The sequence below is a fragment of the Microcaecilia unicolor genome, chromosome 4 (genome assembly GCF_901765095.1).
Source record: "Microcaecilia unicolor chromosome 4, aMicUni1.1, whole genome shotgun sequence".
NCBI classification, from domain to species: domain Eukaryota; kingdom Metazoa; phylum Chordata; class Amphibia; order Gymnophiona; family Siphonopidae; genus Microcaecilia; species Microcaecilia unicolor.
Window position 1 is genome coordinate 165,801,093 of NC_044034.1, and position 17,836 is coordinate 165,818,928.

The 17,836-nt window shown below is 42.6% G+C and overlaps 1 protein-coding gene across 2 annotated transcripts in view; it reads right to left on the bottom strand.

Moving 5' to 3' along the window:
- The window catches only part of CHRM4 (cholinergic receptor muscarinic 4), an 87,694-nt gene extending 87,261 nt beyond the window's left edge, over window positions 1–433 (bottom strand). For both annotated transcript variants that reach the window (XM_030200855.1, XM_030200853.1), the window contains exon 1: window positions 162–433. The gene's annotated coding sequence lies outside the window, so the exon portion shown is untranslated. The remainder of the gene's footprint in view (window positions 1–161) is intronic.
- Window positions 434–17,836: the final 17,403 nt, after the last annotated feature.

Consider the following 17,836-nt stretch of genomic DNA (forward strand, 5'->3'; position numbering starts at 1 on the left):
TAAAGCAGATTGTCGATTCTTCCAAAGTTGTGCCACATTCAATCTGTAACTCTGGTGAAACCTTGTCACTTCAAACCCTACCTCCTGCCACCTAAGCCTGGATGCTACCTCTACTGCATCGGTCCTCGCCCAACTCAATCAAGACAGATCCAAGAACTTACCAGAGATCTCCTCTCTGCTTGCACTGTCAGGGCTCATGGTGCATTTCCCTGCAAGGTGTCTGCAAACCAAACTCAAGGGGAGCTTCTTGTTTTCTTGCTTCCTCAAATCATTCTCCAAGGAGGAGGACAACAGACCCGGTGCAACACCCCCCACCCCCCCTTCCCAGCCCTCCTCAGTCCCGAAAGTAAGCAGTAAGAAAGACGCACAGCACTTCTTCAGCCAGTCCCAACCCAGATGTGGCAGACTTCTTTCCTTTTCGTGCCAAAAACGTTCAGGCAACCCAGAAAAATGATGTAATGCGGAGTCAGCCAATGGTTAAGGCTGCCACAACTATACTTTCTTCAGCTTTCACCACTCGTCAACCCCAGGATCGTACCTTGAGTCTGTCAAATCAGAAGCGGCCAAAGGCGAATAACGGAGTCCGGGGGGGAGGGACAAGGCGACACATAAATATCTTCAGAGCGGTCCTGTTGCTCACTCGAGATTTCCTAAGCGTGCCTTTAGCCTTTCAATTACCTAATCTGCCCCTGAGTAATGGTGCATTTTGCACCACCTTCACAAATCTAAATAGATCCAGCTGCTGGTATTATACAGTCACATTGTTTGCTCGGCAGCAAGAACTGAAGGAAAATTAAAGTAGACTGCACTGCATAAAAAATGCAACAGGGGAAAAGAAAAAGAAAGCGATCGAGCTAAAAATATATTGCAAAACAGTTCATTTCTCTGATTTCTTTCCCCTCCCTCCCTTGTCTCCAAAATAAATACATGGTTTGGATAATGTTTATTCCTATCTTTGCTCTTGCTACCAGCTTGTTGCCATGGCCATGGCATGAAGGCAGCTGATAAATGCCATCTCTACATGTCAAAGGGAAAAACAAACGACACCCCTTCCTCCTCCTCCCCCCCCCCCAAAAAAAAATAAGACCCGGGTCTGCCCAAGAGGAGAATTTAGAGCGGGAGAGAGCTAAGATCTCCGTCTCCAGATTAAATAGAAACCAAGACTGCAGATATGAACTGGGAAGGGTTGTAGCGCAATTACCTGGTCTGATCTGCCTTTTGCTAATTATAGCTAAAGTAAAAAATGTCTCTCTTTTTTTTCAGCCACTTATTTATACGGTTTTCTCTCATATTGTACTTGCGAACGTTTATAGATATGTTGGAATTATCTATCTCGATGTGGTTTATTTGTTTCATTACTATGTATTATATGAAAGAAATCAATCCCTTATAGATGTGAACTTGCTTCCTGAAAGGCTCCAAATGCCGAAAGAAGAGGTTCAGCGCTGACAGACTCGCCTAACAAAGACTTTGAGTTGATTAAAAAGGCATCTGGCTATAGATAATATGATTAACTCTCTAAATAAAAAAATGAACTGATACTATGATGGCAACACTGCATTAAGAACAGAACCAAACCGGTCGGGGTAGCACTTCCTTGATCCTATCTGAGAGTTGTTCCCTTGTCTGCTTCTCTGACGGATCCAATAGTGACCCCCCCCCCCCCTCCCTCAATTAAAAAAAACAAAAACAGTTCGGGCTCCTTAGGAGGAAGACGTTGAGCATGTTAAAAAGGCGTTCTCTGAACCAGGATGCAAAGGTTACCAGTCATCCAACGGTTTAAAAGAATTAAAGAACCAGCGAGCAAACTGCTTTTCTGTTTCACTAGTCCCACCATTTCTCTGGCAGAACCTCAGCTCTTTATATTTGCTTTTGCTGTATGTGTTCTGCATTTCCCGAACTAATGCGTGTTCCTTGGAGCACATTTCCTCTCTTCCTTCAACCTGTTTCAAGACCCCTTAGTATGGCAACCCTGGACCAAAATATCTGAGGACAGTTCCACTTTAGTCCTTGCCTTTAAACCCTACCGCTTTAAGAACATAAGAGTAGCCATACTGGGTCAAACCAATGGTCCATCTAGCCCAGGATCCTGATTCCAACAGTGGCCAATCCAGATCACAAGACCTGGCAGGAAACCCAAATAGAAGCAACATTAGCACACCCTAGCTGACCTTGACCCAATGATGGAGCCACAGCCAGCAGCGCCCCACCAAAGAGGCTGCCGCTAACTGGGGGGGGGAGGGGGAGTGATGGACCAAGTCAAAGTACATCCACCAAGAATGCCAAGCCAGAATCCAGATGGATAGCTTCTGGACACTCCGGCAGCTACTGCAATCATGCAGTACGACCCTGGCCACCGCAGATGGTGACTTGCATGCCCAACGCCCCAAAAGAGAGAACCCAAACTGCTGCTCCGCCCGCTTCTCATGAAGCTCATGGAGAGCTTGACCTCCCTGTATAGGGACAACCAACACCTTGGTGACCGCAGTGAACTGTATAGCCACCTTGGGGTACACCCGATACCTTTCTGCATCCTCAGGGGCAAAGGCATACAAATGCTCCAGAGCCCAGGCCCCCTTAAGGTAACTCCCATTCTGCCAACATCATCTTGAGATGGGAATAACTAGTGAGGTAATTAAATTTGCAGATGACACAAAGTTATTCAAAGTTAAATCGCAAGAGGATTGTGAAAAATTGCAAGAGGACGTTACAAGACCAGGCATCCAAATGGCAGATGACATTTAATGTGAGCAAGTGCAAAGTGAAGCGTGTGGGAAAGAGGAACCCAAACTATAACTAAGTAATGCAAGGTTCCACATTAGGAGTCACTGACCAGGAAAAGGATCTAGGTGTCATCTGCTCGGTGTGCAGGGGCAGCTAAGAAAGCAAATAGAATGTTAGGTATTATTAGGAAATGAATGGAAAGCAAAAATGAGGACGTTATAATGCCTTTGTATCGCTCCATTGTGTGACTGCACCTCAAATATTGTGTGCAATTCTGGTCATCGCATCTCAAAAAAGATATAATGGCATTAGAAAGGGTAGAGAGAAGGGTGACAAAAATGATAAAGGGGATGGGATGACTTCCCTATGAGGAAAGGCTAAAGTGGCTAGGGCTCTTCAGTTTGGAGAAAAGACAGCTGAGGGGAGATATGATAGAGGTCTATAAAATAATGAGTGGAATGGAAGGGGTGGATGTGAATCACTTGTTTACTCTTTCCAAAAATACTAGGACTAGGGGGCACTCAATGAAGCCATTAAGTAATAAATTTTAAATAAATCAGAGAAAATATTTCTTCAGTCAATGTGTAATTAAACTGTGGAATCTTTTGCCAGAGAATGTGGTAAAAGCAGTTAGTTTAGCAGGGTTTAAAAAAGGTTTGGCTAACTTTCTAAAAGAAAAATCCATAAGCCATTATTAAGACAGACTTGGGGAAAATCCAAATGAACATGGATATGTTATTTCTAAGATAAGCAGCATAAAATGTATTGTACTGTTTTGGGATCTTGCCAGGTACTTGTGACCTGGATTGGCCACTGTAGGAAACAGGATACCAGGTTTGATGGACCTTCGGTCTGTTCTAGTATGGCAACGCTTATGTTCTTATGAGTGCTAGTATTCTGTAATTGATGTGCATATTAGGCACCAGCTTGTAGAAATGTCCAGATAATTCTGTACAGGTTGCCTAAAGTGCATGCACTAAGCATGGATTCTATATGCCATTTATTTATTTATTAGGATTTATATACTGCCTTTTTGAAGGAATTCACTCAAGGCAGTGTACAGTAAGAATAAATCAAACATGAGCAATAGACAATTACAGCAGTAAAAATATTCAAATAACAATACAAAGTATAGCAGAGTATACTACGTACAATGTCAACACAATAAGTAATAGAACATTTTAATTGACAGTGTAGGGCATTAGCAAAGATCGAACATATAGATAGGTAAGAGAGTAAGAGGAGTTAGAAAATAAGGTGACTAATTTAAAGAAAGGTGCGCATGAGGTCAGAGAGATGGTTACATATTATCTCAGCTAGGGTAGGAGTGGATAAACATGTCCTGCTGCAGTAGTGCAGCCCATGTCACTCGTGTGCATAAGTGAGACTAAAAGGTTAGTTACTTCTTCCAGTAAAGGTCTGGTTGAAGAGCCAATCTTTCACCTGTTTTCTGAAGAGAGAGGCAGTGCATGCAAATCTCTCTCATGAATATTCATTGTGGATATCCTGAAAACCTGACTGGCTGGGCTGCCTCCAGGACCAGGTTTGGGAACCGCTGCTTGGCACGCCCCTGCCCCACCCATGTCCCTTCCACATCCACACCCTTCTCACGGTTACACACTCTAGATTTTAGGCATTAACATTATAGAATAGCATTTAAATGTCATTATGCCTGTATCTGCAAATTAGGGCAAGTTAGTGCCAATTAACATCAATAATCACTGATTATTAGGCAATTAACTCACATGCATAAATGACACTATCCTATAACCCAGTGTTTCCAAAGTCAGTCCTGAAGTACTTCTTTGCCAATCAGGTTTTCAGGATATCCAATGAATATGCATGAAACAGATATTTCATGCATATTCATTGTGGATATTCTGAAAAACCAGACTGGCAAGGGGGTACTCCAGGACCGAATTGGGAAACATTGCTATAACCTGTGTACACCATTTTGCACGCTAAGCCTGCAAATGTGTATGTAAGATTATAGAACAAGGAAGTTAACGACTAAAACAGCAACATTAGCAAGTCGATAGATTTCACAAAATCATCCTTCCTGCGAGTCTAAGGCTATTTTGTCGGGGCCAGGAATATCACACATAGAATGAAAGACAGAGAGAAGGAGACTGATTTCTGGGACTACATTCAGGTGCAGATGCTGAGGGATTCCACAGGCTGTGTGGTTACAATCGCTCTGCATGCACATTACTGGCCACATGATGCAGAGGTCCACAATGGCAGTTAACACATGTGGTGAGTGCACAGTATATTAAAATGAACGGTAAGGAGGCCATCAGCTATTCCTCCACAATGCACAGAAATAAACAGGGGATTTTAATGTGTAAACAACAGGAGAAATTCACCACCAGGTCTGTGGCAGTGTAACATTGTAACATAGTAGATGACAGCAGAGAAAGACCTGTAAGATCTATCCAGTCTGCCCAACAAGATAAACTCATATGTGCTACTTTATGTGCATACCTGACTTTGATTTGTATCTGCCATTTTCAGGACACAGACCGTAGAAGTCTGCCCAGCACTAGCCCCGCTTCCCACCCACTAGCCTCGCCTCCCCCCACCGGCTCTGCCACCCAATCTCCGCTAAGCTTCCGAGGATCCATTCCTTCTGAGTAGGATTCCTTTATGTTTATCCCACTTATTTCTGAATTCCGTTACCGTTTTCATCTCCACCACCTCCCGCGGGAGGGCATTCCAAGCATCCACCACTCTCTCTGTGAAAAAATACTTCCTGACAAGGGTTAATTGTGAGGATTTAAAGGCCAGTTTGGGGATTTACTGCCTGCCAGTTTTTAATTTTTTTTCTTATACCTGTAACATAGAAAGACAGAACAGAAGTAACAGCCATATGCTCAGATTTTGTCACATCTATCTTAATTTGATCATATCTCCCCAGCTCTTCACAACCTGCATTGGTTATTAAATTTTGACTTTGGTTCAGAAAGCTTTGTATGAAAATGATCCATTAATTCTGGCCAGTTCTTTGAAGATTTATATACCAGCTAGACCTTTGAGCTCTAGTGGCAAATTACTTTTGGATGTCCTTTTTTTTTTTGACAGGTTAGATTGGATAAGAATCATTCTTCCATATTTTATATTGAAGGACCAGTCCTCTGGAATGCTCTTCCTGTGGTCTTGCGTCAAACTTGTTCTGTTGTACAATTTAGGAAGTGTTTAAAGACTCAGTTGTTTGCACAAGCATTTGTTACTATTTAAAGATTGAAGCATGTTTCATTTTTCAGCATTTTGTGTTATGTCGTCCAAATGTTTGAAGTGTGTTATTTGTTAAATTATTGTGTATGTATTTTGGAAACTGCCTAGAATCGTAGGATAGTGTGGTCTATAAAATTTTACAGCAGCTTCACATGTCCGATGAAAACAAAAATGTCAGCATACCTCTGCACATATTAGCCCACAGTGAAACCATCCTTAGCACAGAACCTTTAAGTGCATGTGTCCAGCAGGCTTTCCCTGATTAGTGCGCAAGTTCTGTGCACTTTGAATTTACTACTACTACTACTACTACTTAGCATTTCTATAGCGCTGCCAGGGTTACGCAGCGTTGTACAAGTTTAACATGGGGAAGGACAGTCCCTGCCCAGGAGAGCTTACAATCTAAAGGTTAATTTAGATCTCATCTAAAGGTTAATTTGCATCTCATTAGCTTACTGCATTGCCACAAAGTATTTTCTTACTAATCTCATGGTAGAAATTGAGGCTGCATGGCTTTCTACATTGACCCCTCATGAAATCGAAATATCTGATGTCACAGAAATTCAGTGAAGTGTCTTTTGCTAATTCAGACGTGTTTAAAGAACCTGTACAGCAATGAACTCCTCTCTACAGGGAATCACAGCTCCTAAGCAAAGGGGGGGGGGGGGGGGGGGAAATCATGATTACTTCCTTTCTGTTAGTGTTTGTAGGGAAATGGAATGGGACTTGATATATCACCTTTCTGTGGTTACAATCAAAACAGTTTACATACTATATACCGTTACTTATTTTGTATCTGGGGTGACGGAGAGTTAAGCAGAGTCACAGAGAGCTGCAGTGGGAATCAAGCCCAATTCCCCACAGTTATAGTCTGCTGCAATAACCACTAGGCTACTCCTCCATTATGAGATGCAATGATAGGGACTCAAGAGTGGGGCATTCTCAGACTAAAGCAAGCTGCTGTACAGAATTAGAATAGCCAGACCATAAATTACTGTTATGTTAAAGGGGAGAGGTGGGGGGGGGGGGGGGATGTTGAATGGCATAAAGAAGAAATGTATCTTATTCTGCAGAGTGGACTTCAATGATAGAAAGTATTTGGAAGTTTTATTGTCTGGCAGGTTTTTAAATTTCTGCTAATATTTATGACTGCACAGTTCAAAGATTTTTTTTAAAATCCTGATTAATGGTCTTTTTTTTCTCTCTGTGCACAGGGTTTATCTTAGATATGCAAAACTGTATGGTTTATTGCAGTAACCACAAACAAACAGAGCCATGGGGAAGCTGGAATGATATATCAAAGAAAAGCCACAAATTAGATAAAAATGCCACAAAAAAAGCCAAACTACAATTAGATTAAAAAAGACTGTACCTGCTGCTCTGTAGAGGTTCCCCCCCCCCCCCCCATACTCTCTCTTTTATTATTATTAATATTTTTTGTTTGGGTTTTTAAAAATTATCTATGTGAATTATTTATGTTTTGGTTTGAGTGGTAACATGCTACACTTTTATTCCATCCTCTTGCCATTTTGAGCCCCATGACCTCCTGCAGAAGAGTATTCCAGATATCCACCACCTTCTGTATGCAAAAGTAGTTCCTGATCTTGGTTTTCAGTTTATCTACTTGCAGCTTGATTTCATATCTTCTAGGTCTATAGCAGGGGTGCCCAACCTTGGTCCTTGAGGATCAGAATCCAGTCAGCTTTTCAGGATTACTCCAATGAATATGCATCCTATCCACCTTATAATTGAAAGAGAAAAACGCCTAGATTTCGACCCAAATCGGGAGATAGACGTTTATCTCACAAAAACGGATAAATCGGTATAATGGAAAGCCGATTTTGGACGTTTTCAACAGCACTCCATCGCGGAAGCGTACAAAGTTGACGGGGGCGTGTCGGAGGCGTGGCGAAGGTGGAACTGGGGCGTGGTTATCGGCTGAGGAGAGATGGGCGCCTTTCGCCGATAATGGAAAAAAAGTATGCGTTTGTAGCTAGAATTTAGGGCACTTTTCCTGGACCCTGTTTTTTCACAAATAAGGCCCCAAAAAGTGCCCTAAATGACCAGATTACCCCCAGAGGGAATCGGGGATGACCTCCCCTGACTCCCCCAGAGGTCACTAACCCCCTCCCACCACAAAAAATGATGTTTCACAACTTTTTATTTTCACCCTCAAATGTCATACCCACCTCCCTGGCAGCAGTATGCAGGTCCCTGGAGCAGTTGTTAGGGGGTGCAGTGGACTTCAGGCAGGTGGACCCAGGCCATCCCCCCCCTACCTGTTACAATTGTGCTGCTTAATGCTTATTAGTCGTCCAACCCCCCAAACCCACTGTACCCACATGTAGGTGCCCCCCTACACCCCTTAGGGCTTTAGTAATGGTGTAGACTTGTGGGCAGTGGGTTTTGAGGGGGATTTGGGGGGCTCAACACACAAGGGAAGGGTGCTATGCACCTGAGAGCTCTTTTACCTTTTTTTTTTGTTTTTGTAAAAGTGCCCCCTAGGGTGCCCGGTTGGTGTCCTGGCATGTGAGGGGGACCAGTGCACTACGAATCCTGGCCCCTCCCACGAACAAATGCCTTGGATTTATTTGTTTTTGAGCTGGGCGCTTTCATTTTCCATTATCACTGAAAAACAAAAACGCCCAGCTCACAAATTGGCGAATAAAACATGGACGTCTATTTTTTTCGAAAATACGGTTCGGTCCGCCCCTTCACGGACCCGTTCTCGGAGATAAACGCCCATGGAGATAGGCGTTTTCGTTCAATTATGCCCCTCAATATCTACTAATAACAGCTCCAAAAATTCTAAATGCAACTAATGTGCTCAAAATGTTTTATTATTGTTTAATAAACTTTAAATCACAGTACTTTATCCAAGATTCCATACATCCCAACCACACACTCAATCATACTACAAAACAAGCACTATTAAACGGTGCACGCTGAATTATAACAAAGTAAATGTTCACAACCAATAACCTAACTAGTACATGCAGCACTTACGTGTGAAGATGCTGAAAAGTTCGAGTTTACAGGATAAGTGATTTTTTTGCTTTTCCTTTTGGAGAGACGAACATATTTTTATGTAACTTGTTCAACATTGGGAGAGCTTTTTGAAAGCGTACAGTTATTATGTTAGTAGTGCTTATATACATCTTTTAAAGCACTAGAAAATTTATATACAGGATGTTATAGCATAGTATATAGCATGTACTAGTTAGGTTATTGGTTGTGAACATTTACTTTGTTATAATTCAGCGTGCACCGTTTAATAGTGCTTGTTTTGTAGTATGATTGAGTGTGTGGTTGGGATGTATGGAATCTTGGATAAAGTACTGTGATTTAAAGTTTATTAAACAATAATAAAACATTTTGAGCACATTAGTTGCATTTAGAATTTTTGGAGCTGTTATTAGTAGATATAGGATTAATATTGATCATAACAGGACAGACAATTTCACTCTAAAGTGGGGGTCAATGAATATGCATGAGATCTATTTGCATGCACTGCCCCCATTGTATACAAGTAGATCTCATGAATCTTCATAGTGGAAATCTTGAAAACCTGACCCGGCGAGGGCCAAGGTTGGACACCTCCCCACTTTTGGAAAAGGTTTGTTGCTCATTAACGTCTTTCAAGTATTTAAATGTCTGTATCCTATTTCCCTTATCCCTCCTCTCCTTAAAAACCTTCAGGTCTCTTCTCATAGAACTCATACTATTTTAGTTGCTGTCATCTGAACTGCTTTTCTATGTCCTTGACAAGATACAGCCTCCAAAACTGAACACAGTACTCAAAGTGGGGTCTCACCAATGACTTGTACAGGGGCAGTATTTTCTGCTGGGTATGCCCCATGTCTATGCAGCCAAGTATCCTTCCAGCCTTGGCCATCACCTTATCAAATTGTTTTGCCATCTTGAGATCTTCAGACACAGTCACCCAGAGGTCCCATTCCTAGCCCATGCACATCAGCCTCTCACTTCCTGTCGCATATAACTTCTTTGGATTTCTCATCTCAAATGCATCACACTGCATTTATTTTTCATATTAAAGCTCAACTGCCAAGCATTAGCCCATGCTTCTAATTTTTGTAGATCACTTCTTGTACTTTGCACTCCCTCTGTCCAATCTGTTGCTAATCTTCGTGTCATCTTGAAAAGGCATCGGCAATATCAATCGCAAATATATTGAACAGAATCGGCCCCAGGATAGATCCCTGAGGCACTCCACTACTCATGAGCTTGTGTTCTCCCACTTGTCACCCCTTCCTTTAGTTTAAATGCCTGCCCATATAGAGTAAATGGTTCCCAAATGTGGGTGCCGAAAAAATGAGCGATAAGTGCTATTCTATAAATGGCGCTCTAAGATGGATATCATTTATAGAATACCACTTACTGCTGGGATCCACGGCCAGTTTTGGACATGAGGATTTACACCAACTGAAACCTGGTGTAAATCCGTGCACCAAAAGTAGATGCGGCGCTACCATATTCTATAACATTGCTCACAAACTCTAGGAATGCTCCTCCCATGGCCACACCCCCTTTCAAATTCACGTAGAAAAATTTATGTGTGCGTCTTTACAGAATCCCGACTAGGAGCACATCCAAGGACATGGATTACTGAGACCGAGTCAGCACGGCTTTTGTGTGGGGAAATCTTGCCTGACCAATTTACTTCAATTCTTTGAAGGAGTAAACAAACATGTGGACAAAGGGGAGCCGGTTGATATTGTGTATCTGGATTTTCAAAAAGCGTTTGACAAGGTACCTCATGAAAGGCTACAGAGGAAATTGGAGGGTCATGGGATAGGAGGAAAAGTCCTATTGTGGATTAAAAACTGGTTGAAGGATAGGAAACAGAGAGTGGGGTTAAATGGGCAGTATTCACAATGGAGAAGGGTAGTTAATGGGGTTCCTCAGGGGTCTGTGCTGGGACCGCTGCTTTTTAATATATTTATAAATGATTTAGAGATGGGAGTAACTAGCGAGGTAATTAAATTTGCTGATAACAGAAAGTTATTCAAAGTCGTTAACTTGCGACAGGATTGTGAAACATTACAGAAGGACCTTATGAGACTGGGAGACTGGGCGGCTAGATGGCAGATGACATTTAATGTGAGTAAGTGCAAGGTGATGCATGTGAGAAAAAAGAACCCGAATTATAGCTACATCATGCAAGGTTCCACGTTAGGAGTTACGGACCAAGAAAGAGATCTGGGTGTCGTCGTCAATAATACACTGAAACCTTCTGCTCAGTGTGCTGCTGCGGCTCGGAAAGCGAATAGAATGTTGGGTATTATTAGGAAAGGTATGGAAAACAGGTGTGATGATGTTATAATGCCGTTATATCGCTCCATGGTGCAACCACACCTTGAGTATTGTGTTCAATTCTGGTCGCCGCATCTCAAGAAAGATATAGTGGAACTGGAAAAGGTGCAGCGAAGGGCGACTAAAATGATAGCGGGGATGGGATGACTTCCCTATGAAGAAAGCTTGGAAAAGAGATGGCTGAGGGGAGACATGATAGAGGTATATAAAATAATGAGTGGAGTGGAACAGGTGAATGTGAATCGTCTGTTCACGCTTTCCAAAAATACTAGGACTAGGGGGCATGCGATGAAACTACAGTGTAGTAAATTTAAAACAAATCGGAGAAACTTTTTTCTTCACCCAACGCATAATTAAACTCTGGAATTCGTTGCCGGAGAACGTGGTGAAGGCGGTTAGCTTGGCAGAGTTTAAAAAGGGGTTAGACGGTTTCCTAAAGGACAAGTCCATAAACCGCTACTAAATGGACTTGGGGAAAATCCATAATTCCAGGAATAACATGTATAGAATGTTTGTACGTTTGGGAAGCTCGCCAGGTGCCCTTGGCCTGGATTGGCCGCTGTCATGGATAGGATGCTGGGCTTGATGGACCCTTGGTCTTTTCCCAGTGTGGCATTACTTATGTACTTATGTACACATAAATTTAAATTGTTGTCAATTCAGAAAATGCAACAGTCAATCACAAACAAATCAATCAAAAGATATAGCGATACACCCATGAAAAAAACATCATAAAGCATATCACAGAAGAAACTTATGATCCCATTTTATATGAGCAACCTACTACCAGCCATCCCCAAACCCCCATATCCTTCAAACTATCACAGTGATGTCCCAACATCTGGATTCTGATGGCCTTGGGCCATCTTATTGAAAAGAACATGCCCAAAATTCCATACCCCCCCCCCCCCCACCGCTATCCTCCCCCCTACCCCCCAGGCAGAGGACTCTGAAACAGCTTATGTGAGACAATAACAAACTCATGATACACTCTGGAACTTATTCAGTACCGATGCTTCTTGCCTTACGCAAAACAGTTCATAAATAACTATTCCAAACGGACAAAAAGTTTGTTGTATGGTTCCTTTGATTCTGAATAAAAACCATTTGAACAAAGTTAAAAAGAATGTTGCCAATTTGCACTAATTGACTCGTTATTCCAGTGACGTACCAAGGGCCGGGCAGTGGGGGTGGTCTACCCTGGGTGCACACTGAAGGGGGGGGGAGTGCAGGGAGCAGCAGCATGGCTGTCGGCTCTGCCGGTTTCCTGCTCCCTCTGATGTTACTTCCTGTTCCAGGACAGAGGGAACAGGGAACTGGCAGAGCCAACAGCCGCATGGCTGCTCCCAGCAACCCAGGAGGTAAGAGCAATGCACCCGGGGGGGGGGGGGGTGCTTGGAGGTGGTGCACTAGGGGGGATGATACTGCACCCGGGGGTGGATGATGCACCTGGAGATGATGACACTGCATTGGGGGGGGGGGGGGGTGCACAGCAGCGATCCACCCTGGTTGGCAGCTGACCAAGGAACACCACTGCGTTATTCAATTAAATTGTGCATGCAAATTTAGCATACACCTAAATTTCTGCACACAATTTTGAACAACATTGTAGAATTTGGGGAAAATTGATTACATTTTTTCACTTAGGATCCTTTTTCACCCCACAGAAATTTGTAGCCTCATGTCATTCCATTTTTTTGCCCTAACCACTTATATATCTAAAACCTTCTTGCTTATACCAGACTTGGAACCAATGTTTTTAAAAAAAGCTGGTTATGTCTCTTCTCCCTTACTATGAAGGGGTAGAACTTCTGAAACTGCTGTACAATTGACTAAAAGTTTAAGTTTCCCTCCCAAAATGTGGAAGTCTGAACTTTAGAGGTGCTATTCCTAGCCAGATCATTTGGTTCTCAGAAGAATAATAAGATCAGTATTATAATCTGTGTCCCAGTTTAAAATGCAGTTGAAAACTTGGTTGTTTTGTAAAGCATTTGCCTGATGGGAGGGTCTTCAGGACTTCTGGGGGCATTGGTTGTTTGTATGTTTTATTGTAATGTTTTATGTGTTATTCTATGAGTGTTATATTGTACTCCGCTTAGATGTTTAGATAGGCGGGCTATAAATGTATTAAATAAATAATCTTTATTTTCTTTTCTCATTTCATTCACAATTTCTTCAGGTATATCCATGAAAGGAAAGGCCAAGAGTAACGTGGTAACATAGTAGATGACGGCAATGAAAGACCCGCACGGTCCATCCAGTCTGCCCAACAAGCTAAACTCATATGTGCTACTTTATGTGTATACCTGACCTTGATTTGTATCTGTCATTTTCAGGGCCCAGATCGTAAAAGTCTACCCAGCACTAGCCCTGCATCCCAACCACTAGCCCCGCCTCCCACCACCAGCTCTGCCACCCAATCTTGGCTAAGGTTCTGAGGATCCATTCCTTCTGAACAGGATTCCTTTATGTTTATCCCACGCATTTTTGAGTTCCGTTACCGTTTTCATCTACACCACCTCCCGCGGGAGGGCATTCCAAGTATCCACCACTCTCTCTGTGAAAAAATACTTCCTGACATTTTTCTTGAGTCTGCCCCCCTTCAATCTCATTTCATGTCCTCTAGTTCTATCGTCTTCCCATCTACAGAAAAGGTTCGTTTGCGGATTAATACCTTTCAAATATTTGAACGTCTGTATCATATCACCCCTGTTTCTCCTTTCCTCCAGGGTATACATGTTCAGGTCAGCAAGTCTCTCCTCATACGTCTTGTAACGTAAATCCTGTACCATTCTCGTAGCTTTTCTTTGCACAGCTTCAATTCTTTTTACATCCTTAGCAAGATACAGCCTCCGAAACTGAACACAATACTCCAGGTGGGGCCTCACCAACGACGTATACAGGGGCATTAAAACCTCATTTCTTCTGCTGGTCACACTTCTCTCTATACAGCCTAGCAACCTTCTAGCTACGGCCACTGCCTTGTCACACTGTTTCGTCACCTTCAGATCCTCAGATACTATCACCCCAAGATCCCTCTCCCCGTCCGTACATATCAGACTCTCACCACCTAGCACATATGTCTCCTGTGGATTTCTACTCCCTAAGTGCACTTTGCATTTCTTCGCTTTGAATTTTAATTGCCAAACCTTAGACCATTCTTCTAGCTTCTGCAGATCCTTTTTCATGTTTTCCACTCCCTCCCAGGTGTCCACTCTGTTACAAATCTTAGTATCATCCGCAAAAAGGCAAACTTTACCTTCTAACCCTTCGGCAATGTCACTCACAAATATATTGAACAGAATCGGCACCAGCACCGATCCCTGGGGCACTCCACTACTCACCTTTCCCTCATCCAAGCAAATTCCATTAAGCACCACCCTCTGGTGTCTGTCCGTCAACCAGTTCCTAATCCAGTTCACCACGTCAGGTCCTATCTTTAGCCTGTCCAGTTTATTCAAGAGCCTCCTGTGGGGAACCGTGCCAAAAGCTTTGCTGAAATCTAAGTAGATTACGCCTATAGCACGTCCATGATTCAATTCTCCGGTCACCCAGTCAAAGAATTCAATGAGATTCGTTTGGCACAATTTACCTTTGGTAAAACCATGTTGTCTCGGATCTTGCAACTTATTGGCTTCCAGGAAATTCACTATCCTTTCCTTCAGCATCGCTTCCATTACTTTTCCAATAACCGAAGTGAAGCTTACCGGCCTGTAGTTTCCAGCTTCTTCCCTATCACCACTTTTGTGAAGAGGGACCACATCTGCTGTTCTCGAGTCCCATGGAACCTCTCCCATCTCCAAGGATTTATTAAACAAATCTTTAAGAGCACTCGCCAGAACCTCTCTGAGCTCCCTCAATATCCTGGGGTGGATCCTGTCCAGTCCCACGGCTTTGTCCACCTTTAGATTTTCAAGTTGTTCATACACACTCTCTTCCGTGAACGATGCTATATCTACTCCATTCTCATATGTACTTTTACCAGTCAATCGCGGTCCTTCTCCAGGATTTTCTTCTGTGAAGACAGAACAAAAGTATCTATTTAGCAAATTTGCTTTTTATTCATCATTATCTACATAGCGGTTCGCAGCATCTTTCAGTCTCACAATTCCCTTTTTAGTCTTCCTCCTTTCACTAATATACCTGAATAAATTTTTGTCACCCCTCCTTACATTTCTAGTCATTTGTTCTTCTGCTTGCGCTTTCGCCAGACGTATCTCTCTCTTGGCTTCTTTCAGTTTCATCCGGTATTCCTCTCCGTGTTCCTCTTCTTGAGTTTTTCTGTATTTCAGGAACGCCAACTCTTTAGCCTTTATTTTCTCAGCCACTTGCTTGGAGAACCATATTGGTTTCCTTTTTCTCTTGCTTTTATTTACTCTCCTTACATAAAGGTTTGTGGCCATATTTATAGCTTCTTTCAGCCTGGACCACTGTCCTTCCACTTCTCGTATGTCCTCCCAGCCCATCAGCTCCTTCTTCAGGTATTCCCCCATTTTACTAAAGTCAGCACGCTTGAAATACAGGACTTTGAGTTTTAAGTGGCCGCCCTCCACTTCAGCTGTCATATCAAACCAGACTGTTTGATGGTCACTGTTGCCCAGGTGGGCACCCACTTGGACATTTGACACACTATCCCCATTTGTGAGCACCAGATCCAGCGTCGCTCCTTCCCTCATGGGTTCTGTCACCATTTGTCTGAGCAGAGCACTTTGAAAAGCATCCACGATCTCTCTACTTCTTTCTGATTTTGTAGATGGAACCTTCCAATCTACATCCGGCAGATTGAAATCTCCCAGCAACAGCACCTCTCTCTTCTTTCCCAACTTTTGAATATCCGCAATCAGATCTTTATCTAGTTCCTCCAATTGTGTCGGAGGTCTGTAGACAACACCCACGTGGACAGAGGTTCTATCATCTGTTTTTAAGGTGATCCATATCGCTTCTTCCTTTCCCCAGGTCCCTGTCATTTCAGTTGCTGTGATATCATTTCTCATATACAGAGCTACTCCTCCATCTTTATGATCATCTCTATCCTTCCTAAATAGATTATAGCCTGGTATGTTTGCATCCCATTCATGGGAACCATTGAGTCATGTCTCCATGATTGCAACAATGTCTAAGTCTGCCTCCAACATCAGGGCTTGAAGGTCATGAACTTTATTGCTTAGACTGCGAGCATTTGCGGTCATCGCTTTCCATCTACATTTCAGTGGAATTTTTATCTTCTGTTTAGTTTCTTGTTTAGTCTCACTTTCTGCTGTGTTGGTAAGAAGTGATTTGCTAAGATTGTTTTCATTGCTTTCTTTTCTACTGACGCATCTTGTCTTTAGCTTTAGCTGGGAGTGACCACTTGACGTGAACTGCCTCCATATGCCACCCCCACCTTCTAGTTTAAATGCCTAGAAATATATTGTCTGAATTTCTCCCCAAGGATTTTTTTCCTGCCACAGGGAGATGCAGCCCATCGTTACAGTATAGTCTTTTGTTTTTCCATGTATTACCCCATCCTCCTATATACCTAAATCCTTCTTGGTGACACCAGGCTTTGAGCCAGCTATTGAAATTCTCAGTACTTTGCAATCTTTTCTCTCCCTTTCCTAAGGTAGGTAGTACTTCAGAGAAAGCTATTGTTTGTATCAAAGGTTTTAACCTCTCTCCCAGTTCCTGAAAAGCTCTCTGCGTGGCAAGTGGGGTATTACTGGACAAGTCATTTGTTCCCAGATGGATAACAACATCAGTGTTTGACTCCTTACTTTCTTCTCTGATTATAGAGATTATTTGCTTGGTACTCCTGGTAGCTGAAGAGCCTAGAAGGCATTTCACTTTGCACGGCCCCTTGAACTGTGTTTCAAAGTTAATGCCTCTGATGATGGAATCCCCTAGTAGCAACAGTTTCCTGGTATGAGTGGAATTTTAAAACTGAGGGATGCTGAAGACAAATATGTGGGGAATGATAAGGAAAAAGCAGAAATGCTAAATACCTATTTCCATTTAGTATTCACTGAAGAAAGCCATGTAGAGTGACCTTAAATAACTAGCAAAAGCACATATCAAAATGGAGTAAATACAGCACCATTCACAGAAGAGGACATTCGTGAAGAACTTACAAAGCTGAAAGTGGACAAAGCCATGGGACCAGATAAGGGAGCTCAGATGTTCTGGGAGGTCCACTGAAGGATAGGTTTAACTGCTCCCTGGAAAAAGGAGAATTTCCATATGATTTGAAAAAGGCAGGTGTGGTTCCTCTTCACAAAACTGGTAACAAAGAGGTGGGAAATTATAAGCCAGTAAGCGTCACCTTGGGGTGGGAAAAATAATGGAGACACTGCTGAAGGTAAGGATAGTCAGCTTTTTAAAGTCCACTGGGTTGCAAGACCCATGGTTTTACCAAAGGTAAATCATGTCAAACAAATCTGATTGATTTCTTTGACTGGGTGACTAGAGAACTAGAAAGAGGGCACATGCTGGATGTGGTATACTTGGATTTCAGCAAAGTCTTTGATATGATTCCTCACAGCAGGCTTATAAATAAACTGAATGGCCT